The sequence below is a fragment of the Numida meleagris genome, chromosome 2 (assembly GCF_002078875.1).
Source record: "Numida meleagris isolate 19003 breed g44 Domestic line chromosome 2, NumMel1.0, whole genome shotgun sequence".
In the NCBI taxonomy this organism is placed as follows: domain Eukaryota; kingdom Metazoa; phylum Chordata; class Aves; order Galliformes; family Numididae; genus Numida; species Numida meleagris.
In genome coordinates, this window is record NC_034410.1 from 65,825,138 (window position 1) to 65,835,052 (window position 9,915).

Sequence of the window (9,915 nt, forward strand, 5' to 3'; positions counted from 1 at the left end):
CAAGTCAGGAGGCAAGAAAATTTGCAGCTCTGCAAGTACTGCCATTTTTTCCCTGATTATTTTATGAGACTGAAAAAACATCGAAAGGACTTGGAGGAAAGAATCCTCAGTTACTGTCTTATTTCAAGTTAAAACCTAAGGAAGAAAGATGTGATGAAGTCTCTTTAAGGAGGTAAACTAAGTTAGCAAGCACAGGTAAATTACTTTAGTGACTCTCCTTTTTCTTCCTGTTTAGGTGTTTCCAGTTGTTGTAAAAAGCTGGAAGGCTAGCACCTGTGATTAAATGCCTACTTCATTACTGGGACAAAGCACAGTGTGCAGAAAAGAACAGAAAAGGTCAGAATAAAGACAAAATGAACATCAGACCTGATAGCTGAGGAGGGGCTTGGCAATCTTACACTGGTAAGAGCACTTTTAAAACAAGCTTTGCTGGGCTCCCTTTTCAAAATGTACAGCAATGGATTCAAGCACTGTAAACCCTCTGAGAAGTTCTGCTGGTGGCAATGTGCTGCAGTCCCTCTGAGAGAGCAGGCTCTCAGCCTGGTAATGCCGGTAGTTCCTGCTGTTGTTTCTCAAGCTTATTCAATATTTAATGAGAATGAAATTCATTCCACCATGAATGGCTGCTGGATAACTGCTTGCCATCTAAATTTCACGTTACATCTGACCCTAACAGGAGTTGGCCTTCTGCTCATAAGTAACATTTTGGTGTCAAGAACTCCCTCTGAGGAGGCCTTATTCAGGACAAAAGGTCAAGTAGTCAAGATCTGTGCACTGCAACAAACTGACTTGCACCACAGACAAACAAGAAAAGATCATATGAAGCAGGCACCATGGCTCTTACCTTTCTGCAGCTGGCTAAAATTTAGTGTGAGCACTGAGAACATTCACAACAGCTCTAAAAAACCTTGAGGGGATAAAAACAAAGGTCAATAGAAACCATCAGTATCTTTTTTTTTTTTTTTCAGGACTTCTCAAGGCGCAAGGAAACTCATTTTTATCCTGTGGAGTCAGGAGTTGGGCTCCATGATCCCTATGGTCCATTCCAACTCAGGATATTCTATGATTCTGTGTACTGAAGATGTTCCTGGCTAAGTTCAGCCAGAAGATGCCTCTTCCCCTCTGGTGGGAAACCTGCTCTGGAGCCGACCCATGCAAATCATTAAAAATGAATTGAGTTGCCACCTGGATATGCTAGAAAAATGCATTGGTGTGCCCTCCTCTACATGTGTCCTCCAGAACTCCCACTGCGCACATGACCACAGCAGTGGGAACGCAGTGTCTTGATTATTGTGAGAAACTCTGAAATTAGCACTAACTCAAGCAAGTCATGGTCATGCAGATAAAAATGTACATCTGGAGCCCAGAACTGGTGCAAAGCCTTATAAAGCCACAGGTGACAGAAAGGAAAGCCAGGCGATCTATTTATTAGTTTGTATATATACAAGGTTCATCCTGATTATGAAAACACATGTGATCCCGTTTCTGTGAAAGCAGCAAACAGTTCATACTAAGGCATTTAGTCTGGCTGGAGGAGGATGGATTCCACCTGATGCAGCATCATCTAGTTAGAATGACATAAACAGTCTGTATCCCACTTATCGTAAAACTCTACAGCAGAAGATTAGCTTTTCCTTCAAAAAATAATTTAGTCAGCTTGACTTGGCAGGGGTTACACTAGAGCAGTATGATGTATAGTGCATTTATGCTCATGCATGCCATACAACTACTTCATATTTCTTCAAAAACTGGTTTTTTTTGGCCAAGTACAATGAACCCCCAACTTAGATTTACCATGCCACCAAAACACAATAAGAAATCTCTCCATGCACAGAGCTGAATGTCCTATGCATATGAACAGACAAGTAAAAAGAAGAAGAAAAGGAAAGAAGAAAATGCTGCCTTCAGCACTAAAATGAACAAAACCCTATGCTATACATTATATTTGTGGTAGAAATAATCATCCAGTATTAAAGGTTCACACACAGAAAAAAAAAAAAAAGAGAGAGAGAAGTAACTCACTTATCAAAAAGCCTCTTGATCTCTCCTAGGGTTCAACACTCCAAGACACTTACATGACAGCACATACCTCCAGTCATCTGGAGCACGCTTAGCAACATTCAAAATGAGCGACATTTTCTGCATTTTCTTGTCTTAAATCTTACAAAACATAAATGCTAACAGCATCTCAGAACTGTTAGGTAGAGAAAAGGGAGAAAACAAGTGACATTGTGATTCCCGGATAGTTTGGAAAGGAAACAGTGTGAGACTGGAAAGTGAAACAAAGGACCACATGAGATGCCCTAACACGATAAGGCAGTTTGGAAATAAACTTTACAGTTTCCACTCACTTTCCTCAAGACAGTATCACTCCAAAAGGCCAAGCTGCGTCACAACATTGTGATCCCAAGCAATGTGATCCCATAGCACTGTTAAAGGCAAATCAAAATGTCTTTCAGGTCTCTCCCCGACCTGCTCCACATCCACTCAACAACAAAGGACCCAAGAGCAAGATCGAGCAATGCAAAACACATCAAATGACCTGAAGCAATACTTTTGGCAAGCAAGCTTTTGTAGCATAAAGATGCCAACACCCTGTAAAATGCCCGGCAGGCAGAGGAGAATCCAGGATACTGCATCATAATTAATGTACTTGGCCGCTTTTCACCAGGGACTAGGGGCACAGACGCTTTCTGTAATTCTTTCAGCAGAGCCCCGTTAACAGCCTGTGCCGTCTGCTTCAGTGCGCAGATGGTGTGGCCTGAAAGGGACTGCTGACTGCTCTGTTCTGTCCTCTCACAACTCTGCTTGAAGCCAAAACTGGCAGAAAACCAAGGTGTTCTCTCATGAGACTGTAAATTAATGTTGCTGAAGGAAACAGGCTTGTAGTTCATGTGGTTCTGAGCTTGCCTTCCATCTGGCGTCTAACTCCGAATTCCCTCTGCACCTACGAATAAAGCAGGTGAGGTGTCTGGTCCACTCAGCACCCCCTACACATTACTGATTTCCTTTCATCCAGGTATTTAAAAAAATCCCTGCTCTTGCTACGGTTTTGAAATGTAATAGGGATTTTTCGCACTTAAAAAAGCAGCTGTTGCTTCTCTCCAGGCTTTGCAAACATTCCTCTCATTAGGTAATTCATTTACTGCTAGCAGAACGCACAGCCTCCTCCAACACACAGCTCTACAAGAAGCTGGTATATCTGACACTTAAAAATGTGAGCTCAAGAAAGAAACAGATGTATTTTAAACAAAGGGGCTGACTTTCAGCTCCTTCTGGTTCCTCCTCCCCACAGACGAGGTATCTAATAAACCCTTCACACCAGCTGCTGACCACCTACAGCAGCACTCCTTTACATCCTCCCAGTATTTGCATTAGGGACAGAAAAATCTGTCTTTAACTGAGGCAGCACTGCTTCCAGTTACATCCCAGTCACAGCTTCCACGTCTGGAACTAGATTTCAGCCCCATTACTTTGCGGCTGCTTCATTGTTCTCCACCAAGATGGAGGGGAAAAGTAAGACAAACCCAGAGATGCTCAAGATGATCAAGGAGCATAAATGGAGGGGAAAAAAAAGGTGCAGCTACCTCCAGCAAGAGATGAGACAGTCTCAGGGGTTCAGGTAGATCCAGGCTCCTCTTCACATCACACACTTCCCAAAGTATGCTTCTAACTCAACAACTATTCCCACCAGTATCTACGGCAAAACCCCCATCAGCATTAGCTGGGGAAAGACATACTGCATGTACTAGAAATGGAACCACTGATAGCTGCAGAACAGATTTAACTTTTACAAAATGTTATTCAACTACCTAAGAAAGACAAATGTCTTTCCTCAAATATCTTTGCTTTTCTTAAGCTCAATTTGATCGTGGAGGAGAGCTCTGTAGCTGGGAAAAGTCAGGAAACAGTTGGAAGAAGTCAGGGAACAATCCAAAGTCCCGCTCCTCCCTTACTCTGGCAAAAACTCAGCTGTCCCTTTACAATATGTCAGTAAGCCCCTTTGAAAACCACACCATGATACAGTCACAAAGGTATTAGAAAAACGGAACACAACACACAGCTGCTATGTGCACTGCAAGTGAGCACAGCTCATGCAAACATTGAAGTGCCCAGGTCTAAGCACTATCAATTTCCTTGCTTATTTTGCACGCTTGACTAGTGATATTTTACCTGAAGCTTTCCCAACTCTTTCTGGAGCTCACTTCTTCATGCATCTTCAGAAAGTGACTATGAAGGGCACAATCCATTTGCCCTTAAAATGCTCAAACTCTCTGCTACAGGAGAAATTGAAAAAAAAAATATTAAAAACATCCCTGGCTCAACTCGTTTTTTCCACTTGTTAGCTACATGGGAAGAACAGACAGTCAAAAATATGTCACTTTTGGCAAGCAGAAGTATCCACACCCACACAAATAAATACCTGTCCTTCATTTTCAACTGTATGTCCACTGCCGAATCATCCTTTCCTTTCCTTGCAGCTGACAATTGCACAGATGTCTGTAACGCAGCTTGCTCATAAAGACGCATTCATTGCAATGAGATACATGACAGACTTCACACTTAACAGTTGTCAACATAACTTCATTAATATGTCTTAAGCATCCATTTGCCCACCCCCACCCACTTCAAAAACAAAATTAAAACTCACTTCTCTTCTGTCATCACATCCTCCAACAACCATCACCACTCACTCAAGTGCTGGGAAAATAACTCACCACTTTTTCCTTAATCTCCGTCAACTGAGCCTACTTCCAACAAAAGCAGTGTACAAACAAGCTCAAAATCACAAATGAAAGAAGACATTTTCATTTCCCAAAGACCGCATCTGTTGATCTTGTTGACCCTTCCAATTAAGTGCTATGATTCACCAGTGACTGGTAGCACAAACATACATTCACGTCCTAAATTCTGTCAAAACATTACAAAATTAGACAGCACAGAGCAGCTACTGCTGTCATTTTCATGATGTGCGCATGATGACTGTAGCTGGCAAAACAAATGTTCTGGTGTTATAATAGTCCCTTTAATACACAAAGTATTTCCTAGAAAAATAAGTCTGCGTATTTCAAAGACAACAGGGTGCTAGAGGTCAACTATAAAAATGTTCTCTACTTGTTAGAAGAGGCCTAAATGCTCTCACTCATGAATCTGAGGGAAGCTTGCCTCATGCATGCTTGAGGTAGCACCCCCATAAGAAAACTACAAAAGGGACGGGTCACTAAACAAGAATGTATCTTATATTTGTCTAAAAATGGTCTGAGCACATAATAGTCTACAGACAGAACCAACTATATGAGAAAAGAGATGTTAACAGATTTTGTTTTTCTAGTATAGACACTTACCTGTCAAAACTGTTTGTGACTCCCGCTGAGGTTAAGTTTTATGTTAAAACAATCAATTAAACCACCTGTTTGCGTCACCAGTGAGAAGAATGATAATGAATCTGAACACATGCACTTTGCCATGAAGGTCTTTTGACAGCAGTGACCATGGGCTCAGTTGCAACACGGTTCACTTTTCATACCCTGAATAGAAACAAAATGTTCAGCTCCACTACCTCTTTATGATTACATGAACCAAGGGATGACTACAGCACAGAGTGAGTTCAAGTGGGACTCAGGTCAGGCAGGTGAAGGGTTTCCTCCTCCCTCTTTCCTCCCTACTCTTGGGCTTTGATTTTGTGAGATGTTTGCAATTTTGAATCCTGGAAAGAGCTAAGGGTGTTGTGAAGCTCATACAGGTCAAGCCTTAACTGACCTCCTGAGCTGGGAGAGCACTACAACCTGAAGGGACTTACAGATGCAAGGAGGTGGGGCACCAGCAGATGGAATTTTCCCTCACTGCTGAATTTGGCTTAGGAGGGCATCCTAAGCCTAAGAATCCACCCACTGTTGTCTTGCTGTGCTTCTTTTCCTTCTCTCTTATGGAACATAGTAGGGGAAGGATATTATGCAGTTGGAAGCCCCCCAGAAAACCTTGGAGAAGCACTTCAGTGGAAGAAAAAATATAAATCTATGAAAGTTCTAAAACTTCTTAAACTGCTATAACTGTACTGCAGAGTAAAGTAAGCCTGTATTAAAGGCCAGCAAGTAAGAAAAAATTCAAGTTCTGGAAAACAGAGTTTCTCTATTATTATATATATTCTACTAAGCAGAAATTCAAAATTCAAAGTTACACATGAGAACTTGAGAAAAATACGGTCATCCTGACAAAAGCAAAACAAAAGAAGTTTTGCAAAAAAAAAAAATCTAAATGCAAAAGCTTAATATAACAATAACTACGATGCTGATTTCTACCTGTACGGTCAGCTCAATGCTGCTGAAGATTTAACAGATGGTATAGCAATTATTTGATTGCACCTTAACACCAGCTTTAAAATAAAAGGAAAAAAAACACTTCTATATGAATCAGAAAAAGAAAAAAAAATTGCCTTAAATTTTATATTTTCCTTCAAGCAAACTGTAAACTGTCAGGTTTCAAAATGGACAGATGAATCTAATATAATTTGTCTGGTTTCTAATTGTTAAGATGATTTATAATTAAAAGCTGGATGGGCAGAATTAGCTGCTAGGGAAAGACATTTGGGCACACATCAACCATCTGAATGGACTGAGATCAGATGAAAAAGAGAGAACAGATCTGCTATTAAACTTCTGCCTAGGCTTCACTGGGGCTGTTGTTATAAACTTTGAGTACAGCTGCACTTAATGAGTTTGTGTAAAAGCAGACATCATACAAATGGGAGAAAGTAGGAACTTCATCCAATTAGATAAGAGAATTGGCCAGCAGCCTCCAACAAACTGAAAAGCTCTTCCAACTTCAGGGATGAGAGCTAATTATAACTATTTTTGTGAGTGTGCGATGCTACTAAATTATTGAGAAATATTGTCCTGTCAAAGAACTATGTCATATGCACAGACTCGATTATTATGGATAGAGCATTTGCCAGAGACAGTGATAAGCCTTGATAACAACAGAAGGCATTCTGCTGTCAAACCTCAGGGTGCAAATGGTTCCCCTGCTTGAGATTCTTCCCAAATCACTTCTTTAGTTTATTCATTTGGGCAGCTGGGTGGAACGGCAAGAATTTCTGTTTATCTTCCCAATATTGAGGTTGCAAGGAAGGCATACAAACATTGGTAGTTCCAGTAAGTATGCTTGCTGGAGAAAGTTAGTTCAAGGCATTCACTGTTGAAGCTAGCATACAGACTGAGCGAATTTTTCCCACTCTTTTTTGTTACCATACACAATACAATGAAAACTCAGAAGCAGCTGGACGTGAATGGATAGAAAAGTTCTCCCTGCTGCTTCATACTGACCAGCTTCTCACCTGGAAAGTGGACTCAAGGAAATGATGTTCCTTCTTCCACTGTCTCAACAGTTCAAACGGTCAGAGCCTAAACAGCCCTCTTGGCTCCACGTCTGAGTAGGCCCCACAGACACCTCCCAGCAACATTGCCCATTGAGTCCAGTGATTTTCGAGAAACAAATGGCATTTTATGTAAGGAGAAAGAAGAGTGATCGTGCTTGTGCTCGTTCGGCAGAAGTGCACACTCAGGGCAGCAGGGAGGGAAAATGAAATTAGAGAATGTATTAACTGAGTGTTGGAAAGCAGGCTCAAACACTGCAGCTTTATTTCACCTAGTTTACCCTGTTATTTCACTTTACTTGTGACACCTCTGGAATAAGGGCTTACGAGCACCGCCAACTAATGCCACTTCAATAGCGTAACTCCCTCTGTAGCCAGTCATCATGGGCATAACGAGTAGGCTGGTTTTCTTCTCAGGACAAGAGGAAGCCACTGAGACTCCTTGAAAGAAGCCAAGAAAACAAAATACAAAAAACAGAGCAGACGGAGTACACCAGAAGGCTGAGACCGCTAATAGGACAGCTGTAAACAAGGATGAAGGACTTAAATACAGGATTAAAAGGGGGAGTGAGAAGAGTCCAAAAGAGCTGGGTTTGTATCTAATCATGCCATACTTCCTAAACAATACATTTTAATTCAATTATCCTACCAGCAAATAAACCAATTAACTCAGACTTATATTACCAGTAAGAAAACGGAGCAAGAGGCATCTCAATAGACTTATAACAATCTTCTGAATTTTGAATGAAGGCTACCAGTGCAGTTCGTAAACTTGACAGAGGCAAGAGAGAGGTTTAAGGCTTCTAAACAAAGATTCAGCATGTGAATTTAGAAAGACTAAATAAAAGCTGAAGTGCCTTATTAAATGAAAGGCAAATCACCAAGAAATCAGCTTTCAGGGATCAGCTGAACTGCTGCATTGTACTTGCATGGAAAATTACCCAGCAGCTTTTTCTGAACCAAGAAACACAAATCAGTTTTGCTCAGTGAATGCATGAGCCAAACTCTTCTATTGTGATGGTTTCAATAGAAGCTCAAATAACTTTGACAGCCTGGAGGGGGAAGGGTGTCTCTGACCCAGTTTCTACATTACAGTGTAGTTTGGGTGATGGTGGTACGAGTGTTTACAGCAGAACCTCTTTTCTTCAATTTCCCTCTCCTGCTTGCCCACCATTGCTTTGTTTAAATAATCCACAGCTGTTATCATGCGCGCAAGAATAAGATTAATTGAGCTTAATGATTGCTGGCGACTTCTTATATGCATTCAGCTGGTGATGTCTTCAGCATAGAGGCCCTTTACACAGTATAAGAGGAAAATCTGTCTTTCTTTTTGGCTTTCTCATTTCATATCCATTTTGAAAGCAGAATTCTTGTTTCCTCCGGACATCTTTGCTCAAAACCTCTTAGCATGCTGTGAGAAATTCTGAAGGTCAGACCCTCTTCACTCAATGGAAAGTACATGATTTTTTTTAGGCTCTTGGCCAAGAAGTTTCTTGCTACTTCTCACGCCACTGATCCAGGAGAAAATGCAAACTCTCCTTTGTGTAGAATGACAAAGGGCTGCAGAGGCAGAAAATGGAACTACTGAACAATGGGATAAATGGTAGGAAGAAAGGCTGCACACACACAGGTGGCATGGAAACCTGGATTCCCCTTGTAGAGACATGTAAGAGCAGCGTTCCCTCCAGGCACCAAAGCAAGGAATGAGATAGATGAACTGGGATGAAAACACTGAAAATCTGAGCAAGAGTGGCAAAATCCAAATGATACACGTGCAGCTAAAATGATAGACTCTTTATAGAGCAATGGTTGAAATATACTTAGGACTCTGAACATCCACAATAATTATTTTCTCTTCAAAAAACTCTCACTGCTAACCACATTTCAATGCTGTTTTTAAGAGATCTTGAATTAATATGAACCCTTGCTTGTCTGCTTTGATATGTCACAAGCCATCACTAACCTGACAGCTCGCTGGCAGACTTTCAAGCATTTTCAAAAATAAGAAACCAGCCTTGCTTTGAGTGCTTCCCCCACTACCAGCCACTGAAACAAAATCTAAGTCAGGGGATTGAAAACTGCAGAATCAAAAATAAAGCCGAGAGAAACTAAAAAGTAGCGCTGGTAAAAGGAGTGGAACAAAGAGGAAAAGAACAGCGGGAACAGTTTTATGTTAGCCTGTAGACTGCTCGGAGGTGTATGCCACAGCAAGGGGTAGCTGAAATTTTAAGTCCCGAGATACCCAAATGACTCTGCTATGTACAGGCTGGGATCTCACCAGGTGACTCACAGCATGGGTGCACTAATTTGGGGGCTACTGCATAATCCAAACCCACGCAGCGGGAGGTGAGCCAGCAAAGACTGCTGAGGATACCCCTGTCCAATCCCATCAGACAGCAAAGCAGCCAGACACGTAAGAAGCTGCTGTCATCAGCCACATGAACTCTTCCCAACTCTCTCGAACTTTACTTGGCTAAAGAGTGTTGTCCAAAGTTTCTGCACGTGGTTTTTAGGGTTAAGGAAACTGGCCACTCTCGCACTAG